This window comes from Pseudorca crassidens, chromosome 7 (assembly GCF_039906515.1).
Source record: "Pseudorca crassidens isolate mPseCra1 chromosome 7, mPseCra1.hap1, whole genome shotgun sequence".
In the NCBI taxonomy this organism is placed as follows: domain Eukaryota; kingdom Metazoa; phylum Chordata; class Mammalia; order Artiodactyla; family Delphinidae; genus Pseudorca; species Pseudorca crassidens.
In genome coordinates this window covers 61,667,220-61,693,018 of record NC_090302.1, presented here as the reverse complement: position 1 = coordinate 61,693,018, position 25,799 = coordinate 61,667,220, and the positions used below count along the sequence as shown (strand labels likewise).

The 25,799-nt window shown below is 34.8% G+C and overlaps 1 long non-coding RNA gene across 1 annotated transcript in view; it reads left to right on the top strand.

Moving 5' to 3' along the window:
• LOC137227839 (uncharacterized) overlaps positions 1-25,799 on the top strand; it is a 406,963-nt gene that overhangs the window by 336,956 nt on the left and 44,208 nt on the right. Inside the window, exon 5 of the long non-coding RNA XR_010945021.1 lies at positions 18,375-18,489. This is a non-coding gene — a long non-coding RNA (uncharacterized lncRNA). The remainder of the gene's footprint in view (positions 1-18,374; positions 18,490-25,799) is intronic.

Genomic DNA, 25,799 nt, shown 5'->3' with positions numbered 1-25,799 from the left:
AGTGTAATTAGTTCAGTAATACATAATCTTTACTTGGTAAGTCAGTGGCCACCATGTTGTAATATAAACCTTACTTTTTCTGATGAATTCAATCCACTGTTGGTTGACTCTGTGGGTGCAGAACACATGGATATATAGTGCCGACTGCACTATGCCATTTTATGTAAGGGACTTGAGAATCTACGGATCTTGGTGTCTCCAAGTGTCTTGGAACCAATGTCCTCCGGGTAACAAGTGGCAACTGAATTTTTATTTGCAAATGATGTTCTCCACTTCTTCCTTGCAGAGTTCTTTGTAGCCATTTTTTTAATTTGAAAAAGCTAATTTTCTTGCTCAAATTTCTAATACATTGATTTTTTTTCTTTTTTTTGGCCAGCAGAATCTCTGTTCTGATAGGGACATTTTAACATCTCCCACTATAGCCCTGAATTTCTCACTTCTCCTTGTAATTTTGCCACTTCTTGATTTTTATATCTGAGGACTCTATCATTGACAATATTCAAGGACTAGTTGTTTTTTTATATAGTTTGCCTTATTACTGTTGTTTTCATGGTTAACTTCAAGTTTATGTGTACTTATAACTTTAACTTATATTCTGATATTAAAATTCTATTTGGTTTCAAACTTAAACATTCTTTTATATTTTACAAGCACTGTTGTATTTATGTAATAGCAGCCATCTATGTACCTTGTTTAAGAATGAGATAAAGTGCATGTATGTATGTCACCAAAAGCTGAAATAAGTTTTATGAACATTTTATTGAAGTAAATACATAACAGAAAATGAACATACAGCTGTATACTTTGATGAATTTTCACTAATCGAACACACCTGAGCAGTCAGGACCCAGTTTAAGACACCTGATGTTACCAGCTGTAGAAACATAGCTCATGCTCCCTTCCAGTTAATACGAGCCTCTTCCTCAAGGGCAACCACTATCTTAACTGCTAACAGCATAGATTTCTCTTTCCATATTTTTCATTTTATGTTAATAGAAGCATATAGAAAATGTTATTTGTTTTTGGTTTCTGTTACTTAGTAGTATGTTTGTGAGATGTGTCCATGTTATAGACTGAATGTGTCCTCCCAAGAATTCATATGTGGAAACCTTAACCCATAAAATGACTACATTTGAAAATAGGGCCTTAAGAGGTAATTAAGATTAAATGAGGTCAAAAGGATCGGGCTCTTTTCAATCGAATTAGTGTTCCTCTAAAATGAGAAACCAGAGAGCTTTTGCTCTCTCCACCATGAGAGGACACAACAGAGCAAGAAGAGCACTCTCACCAGAAACTGAATCCTGAGAAAACCTTGATCCTGGACTTTTCAACTTCCAGACATATGAGAAAATCAGTTTTTGTTGTTTAAGCCACAAACAGTCTGTGGTCAGCCCAAACTAAGAGAATGCATATTGTCATGTAAATTTAGATTGTTATTGCTGTAGATTATTCCATTATGTGAAATGCCACAATTTATTCCCTTGATGATGTATTTCAGTAGTTTCCACATTTTAGTAATTATGAATCATGCTTCTATGAGCATTTTTGTGCATGTGCACTGGTAAACAAATGTACACATTTTTGTTTATATATGCATGAATGAAAGCTGAGTCATGAGCTATGCATTAGTTCAGCAGAGGACTCTTGTTTGTCCATATTCTCACCAAACTTGGTATTATCTCTTTCACTTTATGAAACTGGTTGACATTAACAGTGTCACTGTTGACATGTCATTGGTTGACATTAATCTCATCATGAGTATTTGCATTTTCTTGATGAAGAATGAAGTTTGGTTTATTTTCATATATTCAGTGACTAGATATCCTCTTTTGCAAAATGTCTGTTCAATTACTTGCCAATTTTGAGTTTCTTACTTATATTCTCAATAGTGACATTTGTTGCATTTGCAAATATCTTCAATCACGCTATGGGTTGACTTTACTCAATGCTGTTTCTCTTGATAAATAGACATTTTTAGTGTTAATATAGTTACAGAGGTAATTTTAAGTTAATGATAATATCTTTTGTGTGATAGTAAGGAAATATTTGCCAAATCCAAGGTATCAATATGTATTGCTATGTTTTCCTCTAACCTGCTCTGCTGTTTTAACTTTCATATTTGCATTTTCCCTTCTTCTTGAATTTATTTTCACTTAAAATGGGAGTATGGATCAAGACAGTTTTCTTTTTTTCCATTTGAATATCCATTCGACACAGGCAGTTTATTGAAACATAACTCATTTCTCTACTTTAGTGTTATCATAATTAGGTGAACATTTATGTATGGGTAGATTTTGGAAATCTCTATGATACTCTACTGGTGAGTTTGTATATCCCAGGGCAATGCAAACACTACACTTCCTGATTAATATATTTTATAATAGGTCTTGGTATCTGGTGGTGTAAGTTGTATAGTGTTGCGCTACTTCAAATCCCTGTGGCACTTTTACCCTTAGAGTTTACAAATGAATTTGAGAATCAGCTTTTAGCACCTCCCCAATCCTTCACAAATCTATGAACACACACACAGACAGAGCTATGATTTTGATTGGGGTTGTATTATATATATGGTTTGCTCTGGCTAAATTTGAAATTTTATTCAGTTTCCCCTGTCCTTCAATTTTTTAGTTCATTAATTTTACTCAGTAATAATTTGTAGTTTAGAATATATATGTTTCCACATGATTTTGGTTTTGGTGTATCATTACAAACACCATATAACTTTGTTAACTTTTAAATTTTTGATCCATGTTTACTTTTTAAATTTTTGAATGTTTCTTTACCTTTGTCTTTTTTTTTAATTGGAGTATGGTTGCTTTACACTGCTGTGTCAGTTTCTGCTGTACAGCAAAGTGAATCAGCCATATGTGTACATATATCCCCTCTATTTGGTTTTCCTTCCCATTTAGGTCACCACATAGCACCGAGTTCCCTCTGAACCTACTGTATACAGTAGGTTCTCATTAGTTATCTACTTTATACATAGTAATGTATATATGTCAATTCCAATCTCCCAATTCATCTCACCCCCCTCTTCCACTTTGGTATCCATACATTTGTTCTCTACATCTGTGTCTCTATTTCTGCTTTGCAAATAAGATCATCTATACCATTCTTCTAGTTTCCACATATGTGTGTTAATATACAATATTTTTTCTGACTTACTTCACTCTGTATGACAGTGTCTAGGTCCATCCACATCTCTGCAAATGACACAATTTCGTTTTTTTTTATGGCTGAGTAACATTCCATTGTATATACATACCACATCTTCTTTATACGTTCCTCTGCTGATGGACATTTAGGTTGCTTCCATGTCCTGGCTATTGTAAATAGTGCTGCAATGAACATTGGGGTGCATGCATCTTTTTGAATTATGTTTTTTTCTAGGTATATGCCCAGTAGTAGGATTGCTGGGTCATATGGTAATTCTATTTTTAGTTTTTTAAGGAACCTCCATACTGTTCTCCATAGTGGCTGTATCAATTTACATTCCCACCAACAGTGCAAGAGGGTTCCCTTTTCTCCACACTCTCTCCAGCATTTGTTGTTTGTAGATTTTCTGTTGATGCCCATTCTAACTGGTGTGAGGTGCTACCTCATTGTAGTTTTGATTTGCATTTCTCTAATAATTAGCGATGTTGAGCATCTTTTCGTGTTTGTTGGCTATCTGTATGTCTTCTTTGGAGGAATGTCTGTTTAAGTCTTCCACCCATTTTTTGATTGGGTTGTTTGTTTTTTTGATATTGAGCCGCATGACCTGTTTGTAGATTTTTGAGATTAATACCTTGTCACTTGCTTCGTTTGCAAATATTTTCTCCCATTCTGAGGGTTGTCTTTTCATTTTGTTTATGGTTTCTTTTGCTGTGTACCTTCCCTCAACTTTGATTCTTGACGTATTCCCTCTCTGCCTTTCATTAGATATAATTTTAATTTCTCTTGTTTCCCTTTCTTGATTCATAAACTATAGATTATATGTTTATCATTTCATTGTTCTAGTGCTCCTCCTTAGATTTTGTTAGAAAATATACTCTAACTTCAAAAAGTTAGTTATTTAGCATTAATACCCTTCTTTTGCCCAGATTTTTTTTAATGTTCTTGAACTCCCCATTGAACATTGCTCCAAATTGCTATTCTTTTAGATGGTATTATGTATCTCTCTAACACAAAATATGTGAATATTATTATCATATAGTAAATAGTTAAATAAATTTAAAATAGATTTTATAAGTTTCTACGGCTTTTGTTTTATTTATTCCCAAGCCTTTCTTTTTTCTTCAGTTGACATCATGATGAACTATATTGCATAATATGTGTTTAAATTGAGATTAGTGAGTGGTAATGTATTTCAGCTTTTATATATAAAATTTTATTCATCTGTCTTCACTCATATGGTAATTTGACTATGTAAAATCCTAGTTTAGAGTTATTATTCCTCAGCATTCATACATATTTTTCAATATCATAGAGAAATTATATTTCCAGTGAGAAAACTCTTCCCTGTATAATTGTTCATTTGAAGGTAGTCTGTACCATGTCTGAAGCGTTGATAGCTTTTAAGAGTACCACTTTAGCTTTCCTGTTACTCAATTATACTATAATATGTCTTGGTTTGAATGTATGTATTAAACTCGTTTGGTATTTGAAGTACATTTTTTTATCTGCAAACCTATGTGTTTCCACAATTCAAAAAAGTTTTCAAAAATAATCTTTTCCATAATGGTTTTCTTTTATACTCTATATTCTCTTTTTTTTTTCTGGACTACTTCTTAGAATATTCAACCTTTCCATATTACATCCAGATATTTTACTACTTTTATAATTTTTTCTTTCTGTACAATGTTACAAGTGCCTTCCTTTGTTCTATATGTAATTTACTGATGTTCTCTCCTCAACTGAATCCAGTCTAAAGTTCCAGTTAAATATTTGTTGTGTATTTTATTCCCACATTAAAAAAATTTTTCCAGGTATTAACAATTTGCCTTATTTTACCTATTTGCATACTCCAAGTATACACATGTACATATACACACATATGTATTTAATTTTGTGTATTAACCTCATGTGCTGCAATCTTGCTATAATAACTTACTAATTACAGGAATTTCTTGACTGATTCTTTTGGATATTCTACATAAACAATCGTATGATCTGTGAACATAGTTTTATTTTTTCCTTGTTAATCTCTATACCTTTTATTTCCCCTTCTGTCTTATTGCATTAGCTAAGGCTTCCAGGATGATGTTGAAAAACAATAGTGACAGAAAGACTTTCCTTGCCTGTTCCTGATCTGATTAGGAAAGACTTGAGCTTATCATTATTAACTATGATATTAGAACTGTAGGATTTTTGTAAATATTCTTTATCATTAAAGAAAGTTTCCCTGAGCTCTAGTTTACTGAGAATGTTTATTATGAATGTGTGTTGTGGATTTTTTGCAACTGTTTTCATGAGATATTGTTTGTATTGAGTTTTGTTTTTATAATATCTTTATTCATCCCTATTGTCGCATATTGCAGAATGTCGTTCCTTTTAAGTTTGAATAATATTTCATTATGTGTATATATAACACATTTTCTTTTTACATTCATCTACTGATAGACATTCAGGTTTTTGGCTATTATGAATAGTGCTGCAGTGAACATAGGAGCACTAATATCTCTTTGAGATCCTGATTTCGTATATTGTATTTTGGATAAATACCCAAATGTGGAACTGCTGGATCATGGTAAAAACATAGCTGATTTTTGTTTGTTCATTTTGTATCCTACCATTGTAATGAATAAGTTTATTCTGATATTGCAATTTTTTGTGAAGTCTTCAAGGTTTTCTATATATAAGATCAGGTCATCTGCAAACAGGAACAATTAAGGTTATTGTGTAACAAAAATTGGTCCATTTGGCTACCTTTGAGAGAGAATGGCAATTCAACCCTTGGGAGAAGCATGGAGATGACTCTTGTGAGGAAGGAGAGTGATACAATGGTAGCTGGAGAGAGAGATGAAGTCACACTTCAAAATAAATTATGGGTTAAATCTCAAGAGAAATTAAAAGTATTTTATCTAAATAAAAATTAAACTGATCAAAATTTGTGAAACATAGTGAAAACAGTACTTGGGGGAAACTTAGAGCACTGAATGTATGTGTAATAAAAGAAGAAAAATTCAATAAGAGCACTTTAAACATAAAGCAAGCAGAAGGAAAATAAATAAAAACAGCAAAAATCAATAAAATTGAAAATGAAAAAAATAGAGAAAAGTGAAAAAGCCAGTTTTTTAAAAAGATCAATAAAATTAATAAATTTCTACTTTGGCTAACTAAGAAATAATAGAAAACACAAATTATGAATATCAGAAATAAAGATTAGGTCATCATTACTGACTTGTGGATATTAAAGGATAACAAAGAAATATTATGAGCACATCTATGCCCATATATTTGATAACTTATATAAAGTGGATCAATTTCTTGAAAGATATAAACTACCAAAATTTATGCAAGGAGAATAGATAACTTGGATGTGCTTATATCTATTTAAAACTTGAATCATTAATTAATAACATTTCACAAAAGAAAGTACAAAGTCTAAATAATTCTATTGGAAGGAAAGAAAATATTTTCTTATGTTTCAAAGATTTTATTAATTCATTAATTAATGAGGTAACTAGTAGATGTTACAACCAGTTCATAGGAGAATTTTAAAAACATACATATTAACGTCTTTCAGGAAGGCTGAAATGATTTACAAAACAGTGATCAGTGTCCTTAGGGTAATTTTTTGTGTGTCTCCACCAGACACAATTTGTATTTTTATGGTCAAGAAACATTTTATTCCTATTAGTGTTCTACAGATTTCATAGATTTAAAATGGCTCAAAGTCAATGAAAGGCAGAGATAACTTGGAAGGGTACACTCAATGGGACAGTAATCATTTTTGCCCATTTCAGTGTCTTCACAAGTTTTCTGACACCTGCTACCAATGAATGGGGTAGGAGCTCTTTAAAAAAGCTAAAATTAGTTATAAAATATAAAGTTATATTTTCTTCATATATTTTAGAAGTAATATATACATTTTGCAATCTTAATGAAGTCACCTTCCAAGGCTAGTACTAACGCCTAACATTAACATCCATCTGAACAGTCCCGCATTAATGCACTGCAGAACTGAATGTGATTCACTTCACCCAGATCTCCCAGAACCTGAAGCATTAATGTGCAGAGGCCCTCCTGCCAGTACTGCCAGGATCCTAACTCTGATGAAGTGAGAAGAATAGCTCTACCCAACTTAAGTTCCAATCTCATTTATATGAGGCGACACAAAACCATAGCTCCTCAGGTTTACAACATCTTGGAGAATGGCCCTTTTGTTTAAATTGTATTGCTTTCTCCCTAGGATTCAAATTTAGGACCCGTAAGATCCAGTTCAATGGTCATATGAGTGACAGGGAACGGAAAAGAGATACAGATTTTTTGATCTTCTTGAAAGCCTCCTGTTTGTGATATTATTATATCCATTCATCTACCCATTCATTCAGCCTTCTAATCTCTAATACTAGGGTAACTTTAGTATTAAAGCTGTCATAGGGAGAAGCTTATCACAAATTAGCAGAAGATTCCCAAATCCTATCATCTGATACCTTTCCAGGGAGGTCTGTCTACTGATCCAGGGAATCAGCATGGTATCTTGTAGAGGTAGCAGGGTTCTGGGGTGAAAGAAACTCAACTTGTTAGTTCTCGTTCTCTTCAGGCACATTATCCTTTGTAAAATAAGGGGATTGATTACACAAATTTATGAGATTATTGTGATAATTAGGGATGTACTTGACAAATAATGTTCAATCGCTGAATGCAGATTCCTTTACTGCCCCATATCATTAAGGTAGGTCTCCTATTCAGTTCAAGTGCTGGTAATACATAACTCTCTTCCTCACACTTACATTCCTATTTTATTTCCAATAAGTTATTCATGAAAATTTTATGCTCCAGTTCATTTTAACAGATGTACTAGAAAAATATCCTTTATCTTGGTATAATTATTATGATTAATTTGTTATAGTAAGTATAATTATAATAATGTTATAAGCACTGTTAACCTTTTTATAACTCAACTCTTTGGGCTATAGTTAATTTTTCTCTACTTTTTCTGTACACTCATCATTAAAAATTTCCTCTAGTCCTATAGTATTATTTTTTGAGGTATCTGAACCAATCATTTAAGAAATAAATTATTTCTACACAATCTCTGCCAGATATTAGAAGCAAAGGAAATACTTGCTAATGCAACCTTTGAAGCCATCATTGTCCTAAACACAATCAGATGTACACTACAAGAAAGGGAAACTGCATACCAATATATCTCATGAACATAGATTCAAACGTTCTTAACAAAATATTAACAAGTTGAATCCAAAAATGTACATTTTAAAATACATATTAATTTACCGACACTCCAAATTATTGCTTGTCTCAAAATCATTCTTATTTTTCCCTCAAAGGTATACATGTTTGCCTAAAATAATGTTATGAGAGTGAGGAAAACAACAAAGATGACAAAATAAAAATTAAGTATTTCCTCACTTGTGGGTAAGTTTAAAATACCCAGTTTTTCTAAGACTTTTTAAAGCAATTCAGTAAACTTATTTGCCACTAGAATAAAGGTCAAATAATTACTGCTGTTCTATTTGGTTCCATGATAATTCACTTTAAAAAACCCCATGAACATAAATTATTAACAAACATGACTTAGGGATCAAAACATCTAAAAATGCTATTAAACTTTTGAATTAAATGATGTGTTTAGAAACTGATAAAAACACTTTTGCATATACTGAATAAAGGAAATTTTAGTTACCATTATCTTCACAGGAGGTTATCAGGGGCATTTTGCTCTAAGGAAACTGATGTTTATTAAGCATCTGTACAGGCCTCAGGAGATACATTTATAATCATTATAACTTACTCTCCCCACCAAGCCAATTAGATAATATCTCAAATGCAACAGAAGAGGAAATAGCAACAGAAGAGAAAATAGTGGATTGAGTATATGTCATAAAGTCACACAACTAAGCATAGGGTAGTAATGATAACTTAGAAATAATAGCATCAAATGAGAGTTTGGTTCCATTTAATAATGGAGATTTGGAGATAGCATTCAATGTCGAGGAATTATGACATACAGTTTCTTCTGAATTAAAGCTTTTTTGATTTGGAATGTTTTCAGATGCAAGCAACAGAATATTTGGCTCATGGTTGCTTAAGCAAATAGCATCTTCCCTCTTCCCTCTCCCTCTCCCTCTCCCTCTCCCCTCATTGGCATATGCATGCATGCATGCATGCATGCGTACGCACACACACACATACACACACCCAAAGAGAAGGAGAGCAGTCCAGGGCAACTGAAGATGTTTAACAATATTCTGTGGAAATTGGCTCCTATTTTTCCATTCTACCATCCTTATGTGGAATCATTTTGCTCTTGGCCCCTCGGTCCTACACTATATTAGACATTATATTTATGTTCGAGGAACAGAGTGGGTGCAAGGGCAATGAAGCCAAGGTTTGGCCTGCTTAGTCTATTTTTGTTTTGTTTTGTTTTGTTTTGGTAAGGAAAGCAAAATCTGAGAAGCTTTACTAAGCACTACCACCTGCTACTTCTTTTTTCTTTTTGGCTTACAGCACTGTGTGAGTTTAAGGTGATCAGCATAATGATTTGACTTATATACACCATGAAATGATTATGATAATGATATTTGTGGTCTTTCTGATGATAGTCATCTGACAGGTGTGAGGTGGTATCTTATTGTTTTAATTTGCATTTTTCTGATGATTAACAATGTTGAGCATCTTTTCATACGTTTGTTGGCGATCTGTATGTCTTCTCTGGAAAAATGTCTACTCACATACTCTGCCCATTTTTAGTCAAATTGTTTGTTTTATTTATGTTGAGTTGTGTAAGTTCTTGTAAATTTTGCAGTTGAACCCCTTATGAGATATATCATTTACAAATATATTATTTCATTCAGTAGGTGGCATTTTTATTTTGTTGATGATTTTCTTCAGTGTGCAAATAAGTTTTTTAGTTTGATATGGTCCCATTTGTTTATTTTTGCTTTTGTTTCCTTTGCCTGAGAAGACATATCCAAAAAAATATTACTAAGACTCATGTCAAATAACTTACTGCCTAAGTTTTCTTCTAGAAGTTTTATGGTTTCAGATCTTATATTTAAGTCTTTAATGTACTTTGAATTTATTTTCATGCATGGTGTGAGAGAGTAGTCTAGTTTGATTCTTTTACATGGAGTTGTCCAGTTTTCCCAACACCATTTATTGAAGAGGTTATCTTAGCCTCATTGTATATTTTGGTTCCTTCATCATAGATTAATTGCCTATATGAGTGTGAGTTTATTACTGGGCTGTTTGGTTCCATTGATACATGTGTCTGTTTTTGTTCCAGTATTATACTGTTTTGATTACTGTAGCTTTGTAGTGTAGTTTGAAATCACAAAGTGAGATAACAACTTTGTTCTTCTTTCTCAAGATGGTTTTGGCTATTGGGTTTTTTGTGTTTCCATATTTTAGAATTATTTGTTCTATTTCTGTAAAAAAATACGATTGGTATTTTGATAGGAATTGCATTGAATCTGTAGATTGCTTTGGGTTTTATGGTCATTTGAACAATACAGATTCTTCTAATACATGAACACGGTAAAGTTTCCATCTGTTTGTGTCATCTTCACTGTCTTTCATCAGTGTCTTATAGTTTTCTTAGTACAGGTATTTTATATCCTTAGTTAGATTTATTCCTGGATACTTTACTCTTTTAGATGAGATTGTAAATAGAATCGTTTTCTTAATTTTTCTTTCTGGCAGTTATTTGTTAGTGTTTAGAAATACAACAGATTTCTGTATATTAATTTTGTATTCTGCAACTTTACCAAATTCAGTGATGAGCTCTAGTAGTTTTCTGGTTGCATCTTTAGAAATTTCTATGTTTAGTATCATGTCAACTACAAGCAGTGGCAGTTTTCTTTCTAATCTGGATTTCTTTTATTTCATTTTTTTCCGATTGCTGTGGCTAGGACTTCCAATACCATGTTGAAGAAAAGTGGTGAGAGGGATCATCCTTGTCATGTTCCTTATCTTAGAGGAAATAATTCATCTTTTCACCAATGGCTGAGATTTTTATCTATGGAGTTGCCATATATGGCCTTTATTTTCTTAAGGTGTATTTCCCCTATAACCAGTTTTTGAGAGTTTTTATCATGAATAGATGTTAAATTTTGCTGAAAGATTTTTCTGAATCTATTGAGATGATTTTTATTCCTCAGTTGTTAATGTGGTATATAGAATTTATAAATTTGCATATGTTTAACCATCTTTGCATACCTGGGAGAAATCCCACTTGATCATGGCATATGATCCTTTTAAGGTATTGTTGAATTTCATTTGATAATAGTTTGTTGAGGATTTTTACATCTGTTTATCAGTAATATTGGTCTGTAATTTTCTTTTTTGTAATATTTTTGCCTGATTTTTGTATCAGAATCATGCTGGTCTTGCAGAGTAAGTTCAGAAGAATTCCATGCTCTGCAATTTTGGGGATTAGTTTCAGAAAGAGAGGTGTTCACTCGTCTTTGAATGTTTGGTAGAATTCACTTCTAAAGCCATCTGGTCCTGAACTTTTGTTTGTTGGGGTATTTTTAAATTACTGATGAAATTTCATTATTGGTAGTTGATCTGGTCATATTTTCTGTTTTTTCCTAGTTCAGCCTTGGGAGATTTTACATTTCTAGAAATTTGTCCATTTCTTCTAGGTTGTCCATTTTATTGGAGTATAATTGTTCATAGTAATCTCTTAAGATCCTTCATGTTTCTGTGGTGTTGATTGTAACTTTTCCTTTTTCATTTCTGAATTTATTGATTTGGACAACCTCTCGTTTTTACTGGGTAAAGATTTATCAATTCTGTTTATCTTTTCAAAGAATCAGCTCTCACTTTCATTGATCTTTTCTATTGTTCTTTTAGTCTCTATTTTATTTATTTCTGCCCTGATCTTTATAATTTCTTTTTTTCTACTAAATTTAGGTATTTGTTGTTCTTTTTCTAGTTCCCTTGAACTAGAAAACTAGTTCCAGGTTTTGAACTGGAACTTGAACTAGTTCCCAGGTGTAAGGCCTGGTTGTTTATTTGAGATAAGCTTGTATCACTATAAACTTCCATCTTAAAACTGCTTTTGCTGCATCCCACAGATTTTTGAATTGCTGTCTTTGTTTTCATTTGTCTCCATGTATTTTTTATTTCTTCTTTGATTTCTTCAGTGATTTATTTTTTGTTTAGTAGTATATTGTTTAGCCTCTACATGTTTGTGTTTTTTTGCTTTTTTTTCTTGTAGTTGATTTCTACTCTCATAATATTGTGGTTGGAAAAGATGCTTGATATAATTTCAGTTTCCTTATATTTACTGAGAATTGTTTTGTGGCCTAGCATGTGAGATATCCTAGAGAATGTCCCATGTGAGCTTGAAAAGAATATGTATTCTGCTGCTTTTGGTTGAATGTTCTATTTACATCTATTAAGTCCAATTGATCTAATGTGTCATCTGAGGTCAGTGTTTTATTACTGATTTGTCCATTGATGTATGTGAGATGTTAAAGTTCCCTATTATTGTGTTACTGTCAATTTCTCACTTTATGTCTATTAATATCTGTTTTATGTACTTAGGTGCTCCTATGTTGGGTGCATTATGTTTACAGTTGTTATATCTTCTTCTTGGATTGATCCCTTGATCATCACATAATGTCCTTCTTTGTCTCCTGTTACAGTCTTTGTTTTGAAGTCTATTATGTTTGATATAAGTATTGCTACCCCTACTTTCCTTTCATTTCCATTTGCATGGAATACCTTTTACCATTCCCTCACTTTCAGTCTCTGTGTGTCTTTAGATCTGAAGTGAGTCTACTGTAGTCAGCATATACATGGGTCTTGTTTTTGTATCTATTCAGCCACTCTGTGTCTTTTGATTGGAGCATTTAGTCAATTTACTTTTAAAGCAATTAATGCTAGGTATGTACTTATTGCCATTTTGTTGATTGCTTTTGGATTGTTTATGTAGTTCTTTTTTATTCCTTTCTTCTTTTGTTCTTCTTCCCTTGTGATTTGATAATTATCTTTAGTATTTTGTTTGGATTCCTTTCTCTTTTTTGTGTGTGTATCTATTATGGATTTTTCATTTGTGGTTACCATGCAAATTTATATAGAGCTGTGTGTGTGTGTGTGTGTGTGTGTGTGTGTGTGTGTATGATTATTTTAAGTGGCTCATGTCTTAAGTTCAAATGCATTGTAACAACTCTGAATCTACTCCCCTCCCATGTTTACTGTTTTTGACATCCTATTTTACAGCTTTTTGTTTTGTGTATACCTTAACTACTTATTGCAGATATAGATGACTTTACTACATTTTTCTTTTAACCTGCCTACTAACTCTTTACAATCTTTGATTTACTACTTTTGCTGTATATTTGCCTTTAACAATGAGCTTTTTTCTTTCATAATTTTTATTTTTCTAGTTGTGGCCTTTCTTTGATTAGAGAAGTCCCTTTAACATTTCTTGTAAAGCTTATTTCCTGGTGTTAAACTCTTTTAGCTTTTGCTTGTCTGTAAAACTTTTGATCTCTCAATCAAATCTGAATAAAAACCATGCTCTGTAGTGTGTTCTTAGTTGTAGGGTTTTCCTTTAAATCACTTTAAATATATTGTACCACTGCCTTCTGGCCTGCAGAGTTTCCGCTGAAAGTCAGTAGATAACCTTATTGGAATTCCCTTGTACATAACTTGTTGCTTTTCCATTGCTGCTTTTAGTAGTTTATCTTATTTTTTTGTCATTTATTTACAGTGTGTCTTGGTGTGGTCCTCTCAGCATTGATCATGTTTGGTACTCTCTATAATTCTGGGACCTGGATGTCTGTTTCCTTTCCCATGTAAGAGAAGTTTTCATTTATTATGTCTTCAAATATGTTCTCGGCTCCTTTTTCTCTTCTTTGCCTTCTGGGACCCCTATAATGTAAATATTAATAGCTTAATGTTGTCCCAGAGGTCTCTTAAACTGTCCTTATTTCTTTTTATTCTTTTTTTTTTCCTGTTTAGTGTCAGGGATTTCCACTACTTTGTCTCCCAGATTGCTGATCTGTTCCTCTATATTGTCTAATCTGATGTTGATTCCTTCTAGAGTATTTTTTCTTTCAGTTACTGTATTCTTCATTTCACTTTGGTTCTTTTTTATATCTTCTAATTCTTTGTTAAAAACATGTAACTTCTCATTCTGTTCATCTAATCTTCTCCTAGGTTCTTTAAGTATCTTTATAATCATTACCTTGAAGTCTTATTAGGTAGATAGTTTATCTTCTCTTATTTTAGTTCTTTTTCTGGGGTTTTATCTTCTTCATTTGGAACATATTTCTCTGTCACTTCATTTTGCCTGATTTGCTGTTTTTATTTCTATGTATTTGGAGGTTTGTTTGTGATTCCTGATCTTGAAGAAGTGGCTTTGTGTAGAAGATATCATATGCATCCAAGCAGTGAACTCCCCTTTTGTCGCCAGAGCTATGTGCTCTAGCTGTGCACCCTCTGTGGGCTGCATGGGTCCTTCTCTTGTGGGAGTCTGAATACTGTGGGTGGTCTGGTATGTGTGGCAGGCCCCCAGTTTGTTTGGTTGCCAAGTCCTGCCTTGTGCTGAGGCTGCTGGTACACAAGGCCAATTCATGAGGTAACTCACTGCAGAGTCCCGAGGGTCACAGGTCTATTGCTGGTCCACTGGTGGGCAGAGCTGAGTCCTGGGATGGATAGTTGGAAGGCTGGATTTCCTGGATCTAGTGTCAGCCTGCTGGTGTGTGAGGCCAGTTCCTGAAATGGCTGTCTATGCAGTCTGTGGGGCTCAAATCTGGTGTTGGTCACTGTTGAGTGGGTCTGGATCCTGGGGCAGCTGACTGAGGGATCCAAGGTGTCTTGAAGCTGGTGTTGGCTTACTGGTGGGTGGAGTTGGGGCCTGGGGGGGATTCCAGGGCTGGTGTTGGCCTACTGATGGATAGGGCCAGAGCTCAGGGGATCCCTGGGCTAGTGCTGGCCTGCAGGTAGATGGACGGGGTGCTAACATGGCAGGCTGCAGTGCTGTGGTGGTCTTGGAAATGGTGTCTACCTGCTGGTGGATGGGGCTTTGAATCAGGTGATCCTAGGGCTGGTACCTGTCCACTGGTGATAAAACTGGGTCCTGTCACTCGTGCTGGCCCACTGGTGGGTGTAGCCAAGTCCTGTGGTCTCTGGCTGATGTCCTAGGCCCTGTGATGGATGGGGCTAGTTCTTGTGGCCACTGTGGGCTCAGGCAGTCTTAAGACAACTGGCCTGCTGATGGGTGGGACTGTTTCCCCATCCACTAGTTGCTTGGTCTGAGCTATCCCAGTAATGGTTCTGACAGGTTGGTGGGTAGGGCTGCATTCCAGCACTAATAAGCTAGGGGGAGAATTCCAAAATGGTGTTTGCCAGCAATAGTATCCTCTTAGGAGAACAAGCTCCAAAAACTGGCTGCCACCAACGTCTATGTCTCCAGGGTGAGCTCTAGTTGCCTCTCGCCTCTCTGGGTGTCTCCCCAGAATCAGCACATGGGTCTGACCCAGGCTCCTTTCAAATCATTACTTCTGTCCTTGGTCCTGGAGCATATGAGATTTTGTATGTGTCCTTTAAGAGTAGAGTTTCTTTCCCCCATGGCCTTCTGTATCTCCCCAAAATAATCCCTGCTAGCCTTCATAGCCACATGTTCTGGGGGGATTGTCTTCCTGGTACAGGACCCCTGGGCTGGGGAGCCTGATGTGGGCCTCTTGCTCCTCGTGCCTTGGAGAGAACTTCTGCAATTTTAATTATCTTCCTGTTTGCAGGTTGCCCACCCAGGTATGTGAGACTTGACTCTACTGCATCTCTGCCCCTCCTACCTGCCTCATTATGGTTCCTTCTTTATATATTTAGATGCAGGTTTTTTCTAGTCCTCTGGTCTTTCTCATCAATATTTTCTCTGTAAATAGCTGTAATTTTGGTGTGTCCATGGGAGGAGATGAACTCAGCGTCTTCTTACTCCACCCTCTTGGCCACTCTCACCTGCGACTTGTTAATACATGAATATTTGGAGACAATTTTCCATGAGTCTCTTATGATTTTGCATGTTTGCAAAGGCACCAACAGTGTTTTGTTACATAAAATCGTTCAAAGGTATTTATGGAGGAAATAGCTTTGGGAAGTAGAATCTCCCAGCAGAGCAGAGGGCACGTTTGTGTGTTATCCAATAAAATCAATATAATATTATATCTACTTCTGGGATAAAGGACAGTCATATTTGATTGCAGCTTTTATAAAAGGTTGAGGTTTCCTAGGCTCAGAGTGCCTCTTCTGTAATGCAACCCACTGTGTGTTCTGGGTTCTCTTGACTATTACTGTATTGCCTGTAGGAGTTGAGGCTTGTGGAATCTGTGAGAATGACTCTACCTTGGCACCCTAGCAACCTTGCACATTTCTATGTAGACCACATAGGCAAGACTTGACTTCAACTTAGCTAAGTCTTTGCAGAATGCCCTGTGATCCTCCTGGGACATGAGATCATGATGTTCGTGAAGAGCTGTTAAAAGGCCATTTTCTACTTGCTTCCCATTTCCCCTGGGATACTGTCATGAGACATTTGTTCTTAGTCTTCCAGTTTCTGATGAGCTATGAGGCTGTCTGCATTGCCTCCTTAGGGTACTGCTGCAGACTCTGAGACTGCTTAGCTACAGCATGACATCAGGTCCTCTGCAAAAGGGGTTCCCAACACTCATGCTGTATAGTCATGTCATCTGTTTCCTTTTGTTTTAGTGCTATCCTAAGGGACAGATGACATAGACACAGGCACCTTTACTTCTCTTTCTTTTTGCTACCTATGTATGTGATGAACAGTCATAATTTTAAAAGGGCTTTCCCTTTTGTTATTGGGCAAGTTTTACAGCCTTGCATTGGTAAAGAATCAGTACAAGAAAATGATACTCTGGCTACTGCTATTTTGTGAAAAATAATTGTCCTTTTTCTTTGATCCAGAAGATTTGTGTCTTTTACCAGCATCCAATAAACCGTGACAGGCACATTTGTTAGTTTGCAAATAGTGTAAACTATCAGATCTTTCAGAGTTCTTGACGATGATACTGACTAGAATTGTGTCATGGATATAACCCCAGCTGGATGATGGCTGGGAAGAAATGATTGTATACATAGCTTGAGTTCCCACCCAACAACATCTACCATATAAAGCTAAACTCCTAAAAATATAACAGAAGATATCAATATAAAGGCCTAATTTTAACTAGTTGCATACTTAAGACCTAGAGTAAAATTCATAACTCGTCGTAGTCTCCGTAGCCAACCTACTCCTATAGTTTACTTATCTCTCTGCTTGAAGACTTTTTTTTTCTTTTAAATAAAGAAACCCTTCTTAAACTACATAAATAATTGACTGTTTTCAATGAACAGAATCTAGAGGGGATCAGGAAATATGTCTCAGAGCATTTAAAAACACTTTGGGTTCTTTCCTCTATACTTAGGAAGTCATTATTGGTTGAAGTTGGGAGCACTTAAACTGTTCTCAAGTTTTAAAATACAGATGTTAAAAAAAAATTATTAGTTTACAAAACGATCCTTTTAGGAGTTGAATGTTATTCAGTGCTAATTATAACTTTTAATGATTGTAAAGTGCCCTGGGAGACTTTAATGAAGATTGCAAGACTACACTTCTACTATAAATTTTCTTTTCCCTTCCCATACACAGAGTAAGGATAAAGAAAATGTGTTTGAACACCCAAAGGACAGAGCTAATTGCGTAAAGTTCACTAAATGTTAACAGTTTCCTAGTGACCCAGGAGTCATGTAAGGGACTCACAAATGCATGTTCTGAGAAATCTTTGGCAGAATTAGTTCTCTGGAGTTAAAAAAAAAAAAGGGCTGAGAAAAATTTAAACAATGATATCTCTTGCTTAGCCTGTAATAGATGTTACTTAAGTCAAAAGTACTGGGGAAAGACACTATAATCTGTGATTCTATTAGGGTAACTTCCTGCTTGTTTCTAATTGGCTTGCTGAAAACTGTGTGGTTTGCCAACAGTATACTTCTAAATTAAAATTGTTCACAAAATCTCAAAAGCCAGGGTCATTGGCATTGTAAGTTATATAATTAGTAGTCAAAGTACTCTTCCCTGAAAACATTATTTCTGGACTTAAAATATTTTATCTGAATTGCTTCATACAATGCTTCATTTGCACTCAGTCATTTAACATTTCTTTCTGCAATTCTTTGCTCTCTTGTGGTTGCTGCAGTTCAAGAGGCTAAGTGGTGCCATTTCTCTTAATTCTTGTCGGATGTGAGCATCATGTTACAGACGGAAGAATAAAGTGTTCTTCCCTTTGGAACTAGAGCAATGCCCTTTGCAAGGTAAGTTATCTCTTTTACAGAATTAAATGGCTTATCAAGTTAGGTAATTTATCTCTAAAGCTGATCACTTCAAGTAAGTAATGTTTATCTCCTGCTTTATTTCACCATTGATACTTAAGATCACAGATGGGGTTTCGATTGTTTCAAATATCCTTAGGATATCCCAAAGAAGTTTCTGTGGGATAGAAACTTTCATTTTAAATCTATAAAATTATATTGGTGTTTTTGGAGGAAAGGAGAACATGATTTATGGATGTGTCAAATGGGTGTAAAGAAAAATGTCTTCCATATTCAAATATTAATCCATCTGTGAATCCTCACAGAGATTAAAGTCCAGACTGGACATGACCACTAATTCCCAAAAAAACAAAAAAAGTGATTTTATCACTACAAGTGCTCTTGGCCTTGTTCTTGTAAGAGGTTTCAGGCATTTTGTCAATTTTCCAAATCAAACCAACAATTACAATACAATAATGGTCACAATTTAATGAAGACCTAATTGCCAGGAACTTCTCTAAAGCCCATCCCATACTCCTGGGCATATATCCAGAGAAAACTATAATTCAAAAAGATACATGCACCTCAGTGTTCATAGCAGCACTATTTACAGTAGGCAAGACATGGAAGCAACCTAAATGTCCATTGACAGATGAATGGACAAAGAAGATGTGGTTACATACAAATTGTGAAATTTTTTGTTCTAGTTCTGTGAAAAATGCCAGTGGTAGTTTGATAGGGATTGCATTGAATCTGTAGATTGCTTTGGGTAGTAGAGTCATTTTCACAATGTTGATTCTTCCCATCCAAGAACATGGTATATCTCTCCACCTGTTTGTATCATCTTTAATTTCCTTCCTCAATGTGTTATAGTTTTCTGCATACAGGTCTTTTGTATCCTTAGGTAGGTTTATTCCTAGGTATTTTATTCTTTTTGTTGCAGTGGTAAATGAGAGTGTGCCCTTAATTTCACTTTCGGATTTTTCATCATTAGTGTATAGGAATGCCAGAGATTTCTGTATCCTGCTACTTTACCAAATTCATTGATTAGCTCTAGTAGTTTTCTGGTAGCATCTTTAGGATTCTCTATGTATAGTATCATGTCATTGCAGTGAGGTGGATGGACCTAGAGTCTGTCATACAGAGTGAAGTAAGTCAGAAAGAGAAAAACAAATACCGTATGCTAACACATATATATGGAATCTAAGGAAAAAAAAAAAAAAAGGTCGTGAAGAACCTAGGGGTAAGACGGGAATAAAGACACAGATCTTCTAGAGAATGGGCTTGAGGATATGGGGAGGGGGAAGGGTAAGCTGTGACAAAGTGAGAGAGTGGCATGGACATATATACACTACCAAACGTAAAATAGCTAGTGGGAAGCAGCTGCATAGCACAGGGAGATCAGCTCGGTGCTTTGAGACCACCTAGAGGGGTGGGATAGGGAGGGTGGGAGGGAGGGAGACACAAGAGGGAAGAGACATGGGAACATATGTATATGTATAACTGATTCACTTTGTTATAAAGCAGAAACTAACACACCATTGTAAAGCAATTATACTCCAATAAAAATGTTAAAAAAAACAATGGTAATAAATACTCAAAATTCATTATCTCCTTATTTTACTGTATTTTACTATAGGTTATGCTCTTCAGGTTATTTACATCTATTGTGTCTGTGTAGTCAAAATACTACAAAATAGTGGGACGTAGAACACTTCTTCCCAACTCTGTATTCAGGGACTTCATATTGGAAGCTTGAACTCAGTCACGATGGTAGTATTACACCATAGAAATCAGCAAACGCTACAAATCAGGACTTCATATATTGTTTTGTCAATTGTTTCTAGACTTAAAAAAGGGATAGAGAAAATGCTAATAATGCAGATTAAACTTAAAAGTAGGTAATGTCTATAGCTGTAAAAAAGAAAAGAAAAGAAAAAGAACATGTGGTATATATACACAATGGAATACTACTCAGCCATAAGAAAGAATGAAATAATGCCATTTGCAGCAACATTGATAAACCTAGAGATTATAACACTAAGTGAAGTAAGTCAGACAGAGAAAGACAAATACCATATGATATCACTTATATGTGGAATCTAATATATGACACAGACATACTTAATTACAAAACAGAAATAGACTCACAGACATAGAAAACAAACTTATGGTTATCAAAGGGGAAAGGGGGTAGGGTAAATTAGGAGTTTGGGATTAGCAGATACAACTCCTATATATAAAATAAATAAACAACAAGGACCCGCTATATAGCACAGGGGACTGTATTCAGACTGTAAAAAAAAAACCATAATGGAAAAGAATATATGTATACATGTATAACTGAATCACTTTGCTATACACCAGAAACTAATACAACATTGTAAATCAGCTATAATTCATGGGGAAAAAAAAGACTGTAATAGTGGACTAGATTTGTGAATTGATCCTTATATATAAATTGCACATTTCATTTTCTATAATTTCTACATTTATAGTAAAGTATGAAAATTGAGATTTTCTATACTTCAAGCAATTCATTTGCTACAATTAATTTCAAAAAAAAATCTAAAATAATGTCTGGAGAGCTCTTCCTGGGCTGTGTAGGATAACTTTATCACTGAGTATGTGGTCTATGATAGGCAGGTTTTCCATAAAAAATTCATCATTCCAATGTCATGAAAACCAGGAAGCAGGCATAATGATAGTTGTACGCTATTTAACTGCTCTATTTCTTTTTCATTTTTTTTTCTTTTGGTTTTCTGAGAATAAGTGTGGAGAAACTGTGACTATTGATTAGGGGTAAATGTCAACATCCTTTTATTAGTCTGATGTGTAGACAGACAATTGTATATGGAAAAGGTAGGCTTCCTTGAGAAATTGTGAACAAAGTCAAAAAAAATTATTCCAATTAAATGTAATTGATTTAAATTATTCTGTAATGATATATTTATATATCATTGTGTAAACAATATTTACACAGATTAAGAAAACACAGATTAAGAAAACTATTTTATTCTTTCACTCCTCTTGAAATTCTGACATGATGATTTTATAGCTTGCTTTAGTTAAAACTAAATGTTGTTTTCAAAAATTTTTCAAGGTTAACATACTGGCAAACCTATCAGTTTTTAGAAAATTCTATGGATAATCATAGAATGCAAGACTAAGAAATAAATCTATGAAATATAATTTGTATGATGGAAACTTTTGTTTTCTGAAAGCTTCTGTTCACTACCTATTGTATCATATTTGATGATGATGAACACCTACGATTTCTAGAAAATGACATAAAAGGTACTCTTCCTTTTTCATTATATTGAGGGCATTCCTATAATTTTCCTTCTTTCTTATAGTTTTATTCCTTTACCTTCTTACCAACTCCAAAGGTGTTTTTTCATTTGCTTGTTTACTTGTTGGGTTTGTTGCTCTATGTGTTTGTGTTATTGTTTTTATCATTCCTCTCATTAACTTTATTCCACCTAAGTGTGCTACAAAGTCAAAACTAATTTTCTAGATTCCATCCTAGAAAGCTGACAACATCCTTTTAGTCCTTTGTGGGTATTTTAGGTTTTTCACATTCATCAGAAAAGAGCATTTACATATACACCCTATTATATTTAAAATAGATAACTAACAAGGACCTATTGGATAGCATGGGAAACTGTACTAATATCTTGTAAGCTATAAATGGAAGATAATGTAAAGAAAAGAATATACATATATATGTATAATTGAATCACTTTGCTGTATATCTGAAACTAACACATTGTAAATCAACTATATTTCAATAACAATTTAAAAAAATAATTTACAAATACCTTTTTCTATGTAATATATACCATGTATCAGAGCATAACTTGATGCATTTCTAATTTTAAAGACTCCCTGGACTTCCCTGGAAGTGCAGTGGTTAAGACTCCATGCTTCCAACGCAGGGGACATGGGTTCAATCTCTGGTGGGGGAACTAAGATCCCACATGCCACACTGTGCAGCCAAATTAAACAAAACAATACAAAAAGACTCCCTTTTCCTCAGGAGTAGAATGAAATAAACAAAAAGAGGAATATAGAAACACAGCCCTATCACACTCAAATGATTAGAAGGAGACCTTCTCTTTGTACTCAGAATCTAAAGGTAAAGAAAAAGAGCTTAACATTAACAGTGCTCTTCTGCATAGCTTTTTCAATTTTTTTTCTGGGATGGGCTGCACTTGATAGGCTAAAAATAAAGTATGGCAATATTTCATTATTTTCAAATGTGTTCTCTCTGATTTTACTGTCCCTAGTCGTAAACATATATCAGAAGGTATTTCTGTAATTAGAAAAAAATTGGGTTTACTTATTAAAACATCCAGTAGAGTCTAATAGATATTTTCTAAAAACTCAGTCTCGAATACCAGGCCAATAATTTGCCTTTCCACAACTCAGTTCTTTCCTTTGGTTCAGGAATCATCAGTGGCAAAGGAAGAGTGGTCCACTCTGCAATATTCCCTTTCCACCCCATTTTCCCTTCTTATTATTCTAGGGTCTTGGCTGTGAGAGGACAGAAAGAGAGGTGCTAAGGTTATTTTATTTGCCTGTTGCTGTATTAATTATCTCTTTGGATGATATTTTCTGGCCATGTGCCTGCTGTTGTTGCAGACACTCCTGTGGTTGCTTCACTGCATTTATGTTTACTTTTCAACCCTCTACAGTGACATACTGCCCAATTCTCTGACTTGGGACATGACCTCCCCCATTGTGATCTGTGACAGCACCCTCCCTCTCACTGTATGTTCTGTGGTCTGCCACACAGAATTTCTTACTTCTGAAGTTCCTCCACCCTGGTAACCACTCCTAGGTTGGGTCCCTTCATAATGACTCAAGCCTTCCATTTCCGTGGACTTCACTTAGTCCATAGAATGCTACACATCCTAGTTCTGCTAAATGGTCAAAGTACAAATTTCCAAATGACAGTCTCTTTATTCCATGTTTGCAAACTGTTGCAGCTTGCATTTAGTCTTTATATTTTTCACTTGATAAGCAGAACCAGCAGCTGTGCTCACACAATTCCCAGCTTCCAGGGTACAAATATCCCTCTGTACTCAAAAGTCTCTCACTCTATGTGGTGGGCCGAATAATGACCCCCTCCCCAAAGATATATATGCCCTAATTCTCAGACCTTGGAAATGTGTTAAATTATGTGGCAGAAAGGACTTTGCATATGTGATTATATTAAGTATCTTGAAATGGATAGATTATCCTGGATTTTCCAGGTAGGCCCAGTATAATCTCCAAGGTCCATGTAACAGGGAAGCAGAAGGGTAGAGAAGGAAATGAGACGCAGGAAGCAGTGGTTGGAGTGTTGGGGACAAGGAATGCCAGCAGCCTGTAAAAATAAAAAAAGGCAAAGATATTTCCCCCTATAGCCTGCAGAAGGAATGAAGCTCTAGAGATACCTTGATTTTAACCCTATAAGACCCAATTTAAATTTCTGACTTCCAGAACAAAACAATAGTTAATTTGTGTAGCTTTAAACCACTAGTTTTTAATTTGTTGCAGCAACAATCGAAAACAAATACACTAAACTATTCAAGAAGCTATATGAAGATGGTTCTCTAGTTTCTGCAGCCCAGCAATTCTGTAACTCAAGACTGAAATCCTGGCTTTCCTTCTTGAAAACTATATATATATATATATATACCCATAATTTGGAAAGTAGAGGAGAAAAGTCAAAACACTCTCATAAAATTTATCAGTGAATCTCCTTCTGAATTTCTGGTCTTAAGTTTGATGGAGTGATAAAGATTAAGTTTCCAATTTCATCTGTTCTCTCCCTTGGTGATTCTGGCATAGATGTGTATCACACTTCTCAGTAATCTTAGGATGTGTGTAAATCAGATTCCCAGCAGCAAATAAATGGCACATTCAATATTTTTCATAAAGAGTTTAATAACAGGACAACTGACAAGTGTGTAGAAAGAGTAAAGAAAATCATAAAAGGTGGTGCAGAACCCTGAGGCTCTGACACCCTTATCAAATGAAGAGGAAGAATTTATCAGAAACTAGAGAAGAAAGTTAATGAGAGGCTGCCTTGAGAAGGGATGTGACCTTCCCTTGAAGTTGCAGTCATTCCAAAGTGACCCACACACCTTCCTTTCTTATACTTTCCATATCTGCCAGTGTCCCCCATTGGCTAAAACCGAACAGGAGCCAGAGGGCAAAAGAATCCAGTGTTTTTCATGTGATGTAGAGAGATGAATGGAGAAAGATGGAGAAAATTGGAGAGCAGTTATTGATGAGCAAATGAGAGACATCTCACACAGAAACCTTGTGAACATGTTTTCCAAGCTTTAGGCCTTCATCCAAAATTCTGGAGAATAGGAAAATCATGGTTCGACAACATGTAACAAATAATTACATGGAATAGGAAATGTAATAGAAGTATAAATGAGTCACTAAGGACACACAGAGGGGAAATTAAACTCCATTTGGAGATGCAAGATAGGTCTTTTTAGATTAAAAAACATTTGTCATTTGCAGTGATTATATACAGCTGTACTTCAAATGGATCATAAGAAGGGGATCATTTTATAGAAGAAAGTTTCTATTAGACCTCATGACTAAAACAGAAAATAAAGTATGAGATGCCTTGACTTTTTTATTTCATTCCTGACATTTCTGGCTCCAAATAAAATTGTATTATTTTAATCCTTCTAAAGAGGAGAGTCTGACTCCACTTTTGACACTTGAATGCTGACCACTTTTAGACCCCACTCCTCTCTTCCCCTCTTGCCCCACATGTGGACAAGCAAATAATGCCTGCTTGTGGCCTCCCTTACCACTGATGAGAAAGTTCAAACCATGGGAACTGCAGCCCACAAACCCTTCAGCCTGCTCCCCCTGCACAACCACAAGGAAAACCAAAGCCCCTCCGACCATTAAGCCATTTCTGACCAGCTTAAATGACTGTTCTTCTCTTCAAAAAAATTTCCATATATAAGTAAAAAATCTTTTCATATCCCGTTAGTGTATGTGTGGTGTCATCGTGTGGACACATTAATTATGGATGGAATAGAGGTAACTCTTGTGTTCTGGGGACAGCCTGCAAAGCACAATAGTAAAGAGAAGAATTGGCTTAAAACCTTATCTTTAAAAAGATAAGTGATAAATTTTAATTAAATATATGCTTTAATGAAAGAAAATCACTAAATAATAATTGGTCCTTTATTCATCTGTGAGATATGCAAGAGACTTAAACACACTCTTTAACCATTGTACTGAGAATCAAAATTGTAATTCCATTTATTCATTCCATGTTTCCAATTACC